Below are 12530 nucleotides of genomic sequence, written 5' to 3'. Positions count from 1 at the left end.
GCCTACACAGCCACCTACGACATAGGCAGAGGAGCGGGGCTGCACCTGACTCAAGCGCAGTGGAGGCTGATTTCCGTGTTGTGCAAGGTTCTACAGCCGTTTGAAGTAGCCACACGTGAAGTCAGTTCCGACACTGCCTGCATTAGTCAGGTGATTCCCCTGATCAGGCTGTTACAAAAGCAGCTGGAGAAAGTGAAGGAGGAGCTAAAGCGGAGCGATTCCGCAAAGCATGTCGCTATTGTGGATGAAGCCCTCCATACGCTTTGCCAGGATACGAGGGTGGTCAGTCTGTTAAAGTCAGAGGAATACATTTTGGCCACAGTGCTCGATCCTCGGTTTAAAGCGTATGTTGTGTCTCTGTTTCCGGCGGACACAAGTCTACAAAGGTGCAAAGACCTGCTGGTCAGGAGATTGTCATCTGAAGGGGACCGTGACATGGCCCCAGCTCCTCCTTCATTTTCTCCCCCACCTGTGCCTGTGAGGAAACAGCTGCGATTTCCCACACAACCCGCTGGCGGGGATGCAGGGCAGGCAGGAGGGAGTTTGGACATCTGGTCTGGACTCAAGGACCTGCCAACGATTGCTGACATGTCTACTGTCGGTGCATTGGATGCTGTCAACATTGAAAAAATGGTGGATGATTACTTTGGTGACAGCATCCAAGTAGACATGTCAGACAGTCCTTACCTGTACTGGCAGGAAAAAAAGGCAGTTTGGAAACCCCTGTACAAACTGGCTCTATTTTACCTGAGTTGTCCCCCCTCCAGTGTGTACTCCGAAAGAGTATTCAGTGCAGCGGGGAACCTGGTCAGTGAGCGGCGAAGGAGGTTGCTCCCGAAAAATGTTGAGAAAATGATGTTTATAAAAATGAATTATCACTTATTCAATGAAGAGCAGGAATTGCCTCCAGAGATTATAACGGGACCTGTGATTGTGGAGTCCAGTGGGGACGAATTGATAATCTCTGAGAATGAGGAAGTACACACTGAAGGGGGCGAGGAATCAGAGGAGGAGGAGGAGGAGGATGATGATGATGATGATGAGTGACGATGACATCTTGTTACTGTAGAGCCAGTTTATACAGGGAGATATTATGAATTGTTTTATTTTTTTGTGGGGGCCCAAACAAACCAATCATTTCAGCCACAGTTTTGTAGGCCCTGTCGCTGAAATGTTTGGTTTGTTAAAGTGTGCATGTCCTATTTTCGCAACATAAGGGTGGGTGGGAGGGCCCAAGGACAATTCCATCTTGCATCACCATTCATTATTCCTACTGCTGAGAGTCATTCATATGTGGGACTTGTCTTTTCAATGCATACAACTGTTTGCATTCCACTTGATTGCTGCACCTTCATGGGTGAGAATGTGATCTCCCTGACCTGGGGGACTCAGGGCTGGGGCAGGAAGGCTCAATTACACTTCTTTTTTTGGGCGGCTAACCTTTTTTTACCTGTCTGGTCTGGTGCCCACTGCTGAGAGTCATTTTTAATGAGGGTATTGTCTTTCAAATGCATATAGCTGTTTGCATTCCACCTCATTGCTGCACCTTCATGGGTGAGAATGTGATCTCCTTGACCTGGAGGAGTCAGGACTGTTGCCGGAAGGCTCAATTACACTTATTTTTGGCCGGCTACACTTTTTTTTACCTGTCTGGTCTGGTGCCCACTGCTGACAGTCATTTTTAATGAGGGTATTGTCTTTCAAATGCATATAGCTGTTTGCATTCCACCTCATTGCTGCACCTTCATGGGTGAGAATGTGATCTCCTTGACCTGGAGGAGTCAGGACTGTTGCCGGAAGGCTCAATTACACTTATTTTTGGCCGGCTACACTTTTTTTTACCTGTCTGGTCTGGTGCCCACTGCTGACAGTCATTTTTAATGAGGGTATTGTCTTTCAAATGCATATAGCTGTTTGCATTCCACCTCATTGCTGCACCTTCATGGGTGAGAATGTGATCTCCCTGACCTGGGGGACTCAGGGCTGGGGCAGGAAGGCTCAATTACACTTCTTTTTTTGGGCGGCTAACCTTTTTTTACCTGTCTGGTCTGGTGCCCACTGCTGAGAGTCATTTTTAATGCACATCAGGGTCAGGATCAGGCACATCATAATTAATAATCAATCAATCATAATCAATCAATCATAATCAATCAATCTATCATAATCAATCAATCATAATCAGAATCAAGCCTGGGCGGCTGCAATTAAAGTTCTTTGTGGGCGGCTAAAGTTTTTTTTAGTTTTCCAGTTACTGCAGTTTTATACATAGCTTGGTTTTTGTAAGTTGAAGACTTGTCAGTGCAATTTTCTTTTACAATATCCTTTATCTTTGCATGGACTTTGTGTATTTGGTTAGCATTCTGAGGTGTACACTGACTGCCTTCACCTTGAGCATGATCAGTTTCTGAAGCGGCAAAAATCCTTTTGTTTTGAAGATAGTCACTTTCTTTGCCGTTAGTTGTACAGGCTGACCTACTAACAGACACAGTTGCTTCGGAACAAGTTGTTGGAAATTTTTTAGGAGATAAAGCTGTACAAACCTTCTGGCCCCCCTTTTCAATTTTTAATTGATTTGCAAACATTTTGTAGTATTTGTCATATGTGCATAGCCTTTTAGAGAGAACTGCTTTTTCCTCATCAGATAACCTTTGTAATGATTTGACCTTCGCATCTCTCTCCTTTTTATTTAATGACAAGAACGATGAATACTTCTTTAATTTCTTCATCAACTGTTCTTTATTCATGAAATGGTCCGATAAAGCCTTTCCTCAAAACTTAAGTAAAGTTATGTTTCCTTGATAATACTTTCACAGCTCACAAAATTCTCATCACTGGCTTCCTTTTCTTTGCCACTTGATACCTTGTTTTCACAATAAAGATTGATTTATTTTTGATGACCAGTTGGGTACAATTAGTTACACATCTTTTTGGGCGGCTAAACTTTTTTGGGGGAGGCTGCATTTAAACTTCTTTGGGGGCGGCTGCAATTAAACTTCTTTGGGGCACAGGGGCACAGGGGGTATCCTGTAGTGGGCTGCCACACATTTTTTTAAATATGGATCTTTCAGCACAGAGACAAACTGCACATCAGGGTCAGGATCAGCCAGGTTGTTAAACGGGGTTTCGACCACTGTTGGAGCACTCCTCTTAAAGTAATCTTTTCACGAGCGTCCATCACTTTGATAGGCTTGTCTCCTGCCATGATCTGTTGCTTATTCGAATTCAGCATTTCACGGGCGTCCTGCACTTTACCCCTTATGCGGAAGCGAGCATCTTTGGCCAACAACTTTTCACGGGCATCTTTTATCCCTAGTTTTTGGCGTGCATCAGTCACACCAATTTTCTGACGAGCATCAAATGTTCTCTGAAAACTGGTGGCAAGTGGACGATTGTTCACAGATGGTTGGAGTCTGGATCTCACGTTTCCTATACCTCCCCTGTTACTGACCCTGCGGTACATCCCGGTGCCCACGGACATTCCCCGTTTCCTGATCAGTTCATCCAGCGACACGTCGGCCATATTCCTCCAACCACACAGCTGCTATATCTAATTTGATAAAAATAAAAATAATACTTGTGCTGTGTGGGACTGTAAAAAAGAATTCCATGCTGCTTGTGCACTGACGTCTGCCACTGAGTGCCACGGCCGAACAGTACCTAATAAGAAAATTAATTATTATAAATTCTGCTGGTGCACAATACTAGTATTGCTGACGTATCTACCTGTCTTGTGCCTAGTACTACTGTCTTATCTACCTGTCTGGTGCCTAGTACTGCCATATCTACCGTCTGGTCTGGGGCTCACTGCCTAATACTGCCGTATCTACCTGTCTGATCTGGGGCTCACTGCCTAATACTGCTGTACCTGTCTGGTCAGGGGCTCACTGCCTAATTTTTTTTGGAGCCTTGAGACTTTTAGGGATGCTGTACTAGCCGACACCTTTAGGTGGACTCTGGTCTGTCTTGTATCAAGCACAGTGGTCTCATGTGCATGAGATTGTTCTCTGTCCTCTTTTAAAATTGTGTCACCATCTTTATGGGTGAGAATGTGATCTCCCTGACTTGGGGGAGTCAGGGCTGGGGCAGGAAGGGTACAGGCTGAGTGGGGGTAGGGCACCCTTGTACTCTGCTGCTTTTGCCGGCTCCGGCCGGTAGCGTCTCCCTGGTGTCTCCCTGGTGTCCCTGGTGTCTCCTCCGGCACAGTTTCATTTCACCTCTGACCTCTCCTTTTGCGCTCCTGTGCCAGTGCCCCTGTAACTGTGTGGTGCAAAATAGTACCTGAATCTGGAGCTGATTACGGCGGCAGCTTCTGGATTCCTCACGGCTTCCCTCTTGCCTCCCTCATGATGCTGGCTGCTGGCTCTCTCTGTGTGCGCTGCTGTCCATCACCGCCGGGTCTCCTGCACGGAAACGCTGCCCGGCTCTCTCCTCTCTAGCGGGTCTCACTTCTGCACGCTTCCAGGCTGCGCACTCTGCTGCTCTCCTCTCTGTGGATCTTTAGGGTGCCCAGCCTGTCTTCTCTCTCTAAGCACGTGTCATCCTCTCTCACGCTGCTGCAAACCCTCCTCCGGCACAGTTTCATTTCACCTCTGACCTCTCCTTTTGCGCTCCTGTGCCAGTGCCCCTGTAACGGTGTGGTGCAAAATAGTACCTGAATCTGGAGCTGATTACGGCGGCAGCTTCTGGATTCCTCACGGCTTCCCTCTTGCCTCCCTCATGATGCTGGCTGCTGGCTCTCTCTGTGTGCGCTGCTGTCCATCACCGCCGGGTCTCCTGCACGGAAACGCTGCCCGGCTCTCTCCTCTCTAGCGGGTCTCACTTCTGCACGCTTCCAGGCTGCGCACTCTGCTGCTCTCCTCTCTGTGGATCTTTAGGGTGCCCAGCCTGTCTTCTCTCTCTAAGCACGTGTCATCCTCTCTCACGCTGCTGCAAACCCTCCTCCGGCACAGTTTCATTTCACCTCTGACCTCTCCTTTTGCGCTCCTGTGCCAGTGCCCCTGTAACGGTGTGGTGCAAAATAGTACCTGAATCTGGAGCTGATTACGGCGGCAGCTTCTGGATTCCTCACGGCTTCTTCCGGAGAACCTGTGGCAGGGAATGGCACAACCCAAGGAGAACCCACAAAAGACAAGGCTACTACGGCTAGCAGCAACAAATATTTATTTAAAGGAGATATGTAAATGGGTTGCTGCAATACACTCACGTACTTATGCAAAACAGTCACTTTATATCATTCAGTAATTAAAGCTATAACTAATCAATGACCAGATTAAAGAGAGAACGATTACGCAAAAAATTACATCACAACAATAACAATATGACAGAATAATATTACGTCACAACATGTCCGCCAAGTGGCGCTATGCACCCTATATACACTGCGCGGTAGTCCCTGGTGCAAAACAACACAGTTCCTGAATTTGAATAACGGTCCCGCGAAGGAAATCCTCACAAGGTGATTAGGCCATAACTTAGTGTGCACACTACTTTTATGTATAACAAAAGTGATCAAAAATCCTCTCTAAGAGGGGCAGGCAGATTCCCATCCCTTAGGGCAATCTCCTGTATCAGAGGCAAACAGGCAGTCCTGTTAGTGGGGGTATCCAACACCCCAGTACCTGAACAATCAGCTGCAGTTGCCAGCTCCTGCTGGTCACGACTCCTGGCTGGCCACTGCCTGTCTTGGGTGCTGTGTGGTCCTCTGGGTGACTCCCAGATGGGCGGCAATGTCCCTCTCTGCCTAGTTCCGTGCTGTAGGTCTCTGCAGTCACTCCTACTGGGCTCTATCTCCCTTCACATGCTGCTCACCCCTTCTTCTGGTCAGCAGTGCTGGCTGTCATTAACTGCTGGGTCCTTGCTCCCAGTGCCTGGTCTCAGATGTGTGCTTCTCTCTGCACAGCATCTCTGTCTGCATGCTTCCTGGCTCAGGATACAAGCTCTTCACCCCTCTGCACACTTTCTCTCTCTCTCACACACTGCTGCTGGGATCACCTCTGACCTCCCAGCTTCCTGTCTCATGTGCAGGGGAGCTGGGACACTAGGACACTAGCTGAGTCTGTTAACCCCTCACAGACCTGCAGCTTCCACAAGCAAAGGAGGTTTTCCTCTGAGCAGCATTGGCTGCAATTAAAATCTCTTTGGGGGCACAAGAGTACACCAGGGGTGGACTGCCACAATCCCTGGGCAGCCAATCGGGGGTGTCAGGCTCCCTGCACGTGGACTGAGCTGGGGCTGTTTAACCCCTCACATCCCTGCAGTTTTCCTCTGAGCAGCATTGGCTGCAATTAAACTTCTTTGGGGGCACTCCAGGGGCACAGGGGGTATCCTGTAGTGGGCTGCCACACAAGCCCATTCACATTTTTTGAAATATGGCTATCCACAGGTTGTTCAGTCTGCCATTTGAGATTGGGATCTTTCAGCACAGAGACAAACTGCACATCAGGGTCAGGATCAACCAGGTTGTTAAACGGGGTTTCGACCATGAATCAATCACATCAAAAAATTAATTAATAATCAATCAATCATAATCACAATCAAGCCAGATAGGGGTCTTGTTAAATATTAAACTGACCAAAACAGATACACACACAACTAATACTGCCTCATCTACCTGTCTGGTCTAGTGCCCACTGCCTAGTACTACCGTATCTACCGTCTGGTGCCTAGTACTTCCTAGTACTGCCTTATCTACCGGTCTTGTGCCTAGTACTGACTTATCTACCGTGTGGTGTCTAGTACTGCTTCATCTACCTGTCTGGTCTGGTGCCCACTGCTGAGAGTCATTCGTATGAGGGACTTGTCTTTTAAATGCATACAACTGATTGCATTCCACTAATGAGAGTAATTGATTGCTGCACCAATCGCCCACTGCTCCTCGGCTGCACTGTGTAAACAGTGCACAATCAAGCCAGATAGGGGTCTTGGTGCTTGTTTTGAGGTTGTAGCAGGGGAGTGCAGCTACGAGTCGTAACACCTTGAGAGAAGATCAGTACTTCTCTACCGGCAAAGGACATCCTCCTCGACAGAGCGCACAGCTTCACGAGGGACGCATGTGAAGCAGTGAGCAAAGGGAACACCCGCCTAGCGAGCCAGATCACCTGAATCCACCCTAGCGATCAATAGAGTTACAGAAGTCGCAGCCAGATAGAACTCTTCCAGCTGCCACCTAGTCATTGATTAGCCCCCTCCCCTCCACCCATTAGGCAATGATTGACGAGACGAATGGTAATAATAAATAATAAATGAATAATATTACTAATCACCAAATTAAAAATCAGATGAAATTAATTATAAATAATCATAATCACAATCAAGCCAGATAGGGGTCTTGTTGGATGTTAAAGTGATTGAAACAGTTACACACTTGCAGACAAACTCTGTGCTGCACAAAATGCCCACCGCTCCTTGGCTGCACATGGTAAACAGTGCATGATCAAGCCAGATAGGTATCTTTTATGGGCCTATTTTTTTAAACTGCCATCATGTCTGCCGCTGCAGTGCCACTCTTACATGAGCCACGTGTTTGTGCCGCACACTTGTGTGGCTTAGCATAGTTATCCAGCTACCTCAGTGCAAACTTTGGCAATAAAAACAATATTGTGAGGTGTGAGGTGTTCAGAATACACTGGAAATGAGTGTAAATGAATGTTATTGAGGTCAATATAGCGTAGGAGCAAAAAAACCACCAAATTCTGCCATTTTAGCTGTTTTTAGGCTTTTTTTAACAAAAAAATCAGAACCCAAAACCCAAATAAATCCAAACACAAAACACTTAGGAGGTGTTTTGCCAAAACCCATTAGAACCCAAAACCTCAAGGTAATCAGAACCCAAAACCCAAAACCCAAAACCCGAAAAGTGGCCGGTGAACATCCCTACTTAGTATGTGCCAAAATGGAATAAAGATGTATCAGACCCTGAGTGTGATTGATCCATACTTGCCTACATGCTGTTTTTTTTTTGTGTGAGCCCTCCCAGGAGAACAGATCATCCTTTCTTATAAAGTGGGCTGGGCTGAGATCACTTCAACAGGCATAGGTCCTATGGGTACAGCTCCTATGGGGCCTGTACCTTCTACTTCCTCCTGCACACAGTCACACCCCAGAACAGAACACAGATGGCTGCTGGGACTGTGTGTAATGATCAGTAAAGGGCCTGCAACCAGTAGCGTAATTACAGAGACCGAGAGTGCAACTGCTGAGGGGCCCTGGCAGCTTTGAGGGACCGTTGCTCCCCCTGCACCCAGTTATTGGCTGCTTCCAAGTGCCGCAGCTCCACACAGAAGTCTCCCTATGACGAAACGCATTGGGCGTGGTCTTCTCCAAACAACGCTGTGAATGACGTTCATGATCCGCTAAAGACGTACCGACTGCTGTGACATGTCTCAGTCTCGTCCGTCAGCTTGGTGCGAATGTGGACTTCATGTTTTTGGCAAGCAGATTGCTCTAATCTTACATGTATGTGAGCTTGATTTTATTATAGTAAATATACTTTTATTTTATTGCTCATTAGTTGCGTTTCCTCTCCTTCTTTTACATATATAATATATATATATATATTAATTGTTGTCTTCATCGTCCGAGTGCCGCACCTGCTGTAACCTATATATACTGTATGTGTGTATATATATATATATATATATATATATATATATATATATATATACACACACAGTATATATAGGTTACAGCAGGTACGGCACTGCTTTTTCGTCCAAGTGCCGCACCTGCTGTAACCTGTATTCTTTAATTGTGAGGGCACCGGAAAAAGTTACACAGTTTGTTTAGAGTGCCGGATATATATATAAAGGTTGAGTATCCCGTATTCAAAATGCTCAGGACCAAAAGCATTTTGGATAACGGATTATTCCATATTCTGGAATATTTTTATATTTCACTGAGGTGTCAAACACATGAAATACACCCAAATATATTTTATTTGTGCATGAAACAAGGTTTCAAAACATGAAACAAAGTTTGTGTACAATCTCAGGCACTGAATTTGAATGCCAAGCAATCATTTTCTTGCACATAACTAGTGCCAGTTACATATCATTTCCCCAGTAGTGCCAGTTACAGATGTCCCCAGACCAGTAGTACATTATAGAGACTATGGTTTTCAGTATAATTTGGATAACGGATATTTGGATAACCTCCATTATGCTTTATCCTGCAATATCCTGTTGTAGCATGATTGCTTTTCATATGACAATGTATGTTTACCATTCTCCTCCCTGAACATGGAAAATAATGTGACACAAACCAGAGCAATGGAATAATGGACACACTATAATTAGCTGATAAACTATACTAGATATATATAATGCTATATTTGAAACATGGGTGGAGCATCAGTAGTTAGAGTATGAAGAGATTACAAAATCTAAGAGTTTCATCCTATACTAAATCTTTGTAAAATCCCTTTAATACAAAACATAAACAGAGGCAAACTACATGTAATTAGTATAGTTAAGATCCTTTCTGGAGGAAAAGCACCAGAGTCGCCCACTAAGCCCAGGGCTGGGTCCATATTTAATAGGGTACTCTTTACCTAGAAGGGCGCCCACGATTTTGATCTTGGGCATTGCAAGGTAAAAAATCGTGTCGGTCGCATCGCATGCGATGCGACCGACGCGATTACCGCGATTTCCCATAGGGAACAATGTTAAATGTCCCAATTGACCCGATTTTCCATAGGAAACAATGTTTAATCGCCCACAGAGGCCAAATAGGCACCCTGAAGTGTGAAATGCCCCCCCAATTGTTAACGCCACCCCACGATCAATGTGAACCCGAAGCGTGGCGAGCGCTGGCGGTACACAACCTTTTCATACCCCCACTATCCACGTCGGCGTGGAGTTGAGAATAGAAAGTGTGGCGAGTGCAGCGAGCCACCGAGCCCGAAGCGTGGCGAGCGCAGCGAGGGGACGCGGACACCTGTGAAGCCCGCGAGGGGACGCGGATACCTGTGAAGGTATCCGCGTCCCCTCGCGGGGCTCGATGCGCTCGCCACGCTTCGGGCTCGGTGGCTCGCTGCGCTCGCCACACTTTCTATTCTCGACTCCACGCCGACGTGGATAGTGGGGGTATGACAAGGTTGTAGGACGCGTACCGCCGCCCCTTGCGGGCTCGCTGCGCTCGCCACGCTTCGGATTCACGTTGATCGTGGGGTGGCGTTAACAATTGGGGGGGCCATTTCACACTTCAGGGTGCCTCTGTGGGCCATTTAACATTGTTCCCTATGGAAAATCGGGGTAAACGCGTCGGTCGCATCGCATGCGATTTTTTGGTCGCATGCGATGCGACAGACGCGATTTACATTTTAACATGTATTTCTATGTAAAATCGCGGGCATCGCATCGGTCACATCGCATGCCATTATAATGGCATGCGATGTACATGCGATGCCCGCGATGGGCGCCCTTCTAGGTAAAGAGTACCTTTAATAGCGCCAGAGTGGGAATTTTTAGTAAAACCCCCCTCCCCCATCAACTATATCGTAATGCACATGCTCAAAAACTATACAAATGTGTTTGTGCGTAATTGCTGAAAAATGCCATAATGTCATTTACTTTTTAAATACAGTAGTCTCAAGAGATAGATCCCAAAATGCAAAGGTTTTGTCAGATGATATAAAGAATATATTGAAAGCCCCTTTTGTCATTTATATTCTTAAGGCATAAAGTACAAACAAATGAACAAACATCTACACACACTTACACAGCTAATGTTGTAACTGACATATAACTCCTGGCGGCGGTGGGTGGCGGCGCAGTGGCGTGAGGAAGTACTGAGGAGACATTGGGACAGAGAACAGATAAGCAATATCACATATCACTATTTCGCTAGGGACGGTTGGAAAATGTTATCACACTGATTTCCTTAAGGGATATTAACATTGTTTATTTAGAATATCATATATTCCACATTGCTGTACAGCAGGAAAACAGGACACATGTACAATGATAACACTGGATTAACATACATGAAAGAGTTTATATTTTGTGCTAGAGACTATTTCCACAGTATACGTATACAAGTTAGTTACACCTTATTTTTACTTTTTTACAACTTAAGTTATTTTAGAGCTCAAATAACCCCTAAAATGTATAAAAATTGTTTTTATAATTGTTCTTTCAATTATTTAGTCTTTATTGATTTCCTCTGTTGTAGTTGAGTAATCTTTAGACATGGCAATAGGATGATTCTGATGGATGCACTGCCGATGTGGGAGTGTTGCAACTGAAAAGCATGGAAGATGCATGTACTCTCAGAAACGTCTTGAAAATGTATAGGGGATGCCCGGATGCAGGGATCTTGCTTCCATTAGGCAGCTGTGTAAGGGCACCAGAACCATAGGGGGTAGTCCACTGGGCTGCCTGGGAGAAAAAATAAGGATATGGCACCCAGTGACAGCTAGAATATATCACTGAAACCCATTGATGCATGATGACAACATTGATGGAGTCATGGCTGCATAGCTTCATCAGACTCCTTCACCCCTGCAACTCTTCTGCCATCACAAGAGCCCCTGTGAAGTGCCATATAGAGAGGTATGGGTAAAAAATGAATCTGGACAGGACCACGGAATGCAGGACCGGACAGGTTCCATTCATCAATGTCTGCCATTCTCAAGCTTGTAATGTCCGGTCCAGTGGGCATCGCGTTCAGGAGGGGGTTGCATGACACATGTCACCAGGGAGAGGAACAGGGAGAGAATAAAGCCTAACTGTATAGTCCGAGGATGTATTCAAAACCGTAATGGTCCAGTCCATACTGGGAGGCTGTTATTTTCCCTTTCCCCAAGGCCCCCGAGAAAGCTGTCACAGGCACCCCTGCAGACGGGACAACTCCCAGACAGGCACCCTCCAGACTGGACATTACAAGCTCCGAATGCAGAGTTTGATGAATGGAGCCTGTTCAGTCCGGCGTTCCGGGATCTGGTCCAGTTTTTCCATGTAGAGTCAGGTGAGTGTGACTGAGACAGCACCGGCAACACAGAGCTCTTCTTCCCCAGCCGGTGCTTGCCCTGGTGGGGACACTACTGAGGCTATGCGGGGCTGTCACCCTGGTATGCTGTGTGTGTTTGCCTGTTTACCACTGCTGTCCTGCATAAGAGACAATGACATATAGTATGTACAGCCCAGACCCCAGTTAATATGAATTATCGGATTTAAATGGTGCAATGAGTCCCGATCTGCTGTACATTACTCCAATGTAACTCAGCATTATTTCTATTACACCAACAGCAATTTGGACCATACACACTGGGCATACTTGAATATGTAATCACAATAAAATAAAATTTAAATAAAGTACATTGAATAAAATTAAATAAGAATGTCTGGTGTGTTTCCAACTTTTTTAATACATTGTTTACATTCCGGATTTTCTAATACACTTTACATCAGTGGTGGGGAACCTCAGGCCCGCGGGCCGTATGTGGCCCCGTAGCCGGTCTGAGTGGCCCTCCTACCCACCCGGCGGCTTTGCCGGGAGTCAAGTACAGGGGACTTCTTGCGAGAGGTTGGTAG

This window comes from Crinia signifera, chromosome 5, assembly GCF_055691185.1.
Source record: "Crinia signifera chromosome 5, ASM5569118v1, whole genome shotgun sequence".
In the NCBI taxonomy this organism is placed as follows: domain Eukaryota; kingdom Metazoa; phylum Chordata; class Amphibia; order Anura; family Myobatrachidae; genus Crinia; species Crinia signifera.
The sequence above is the reverse complement of the archived record's forward strand: the minus strand, read 5'-3'. Positions refer to the sequence as shown.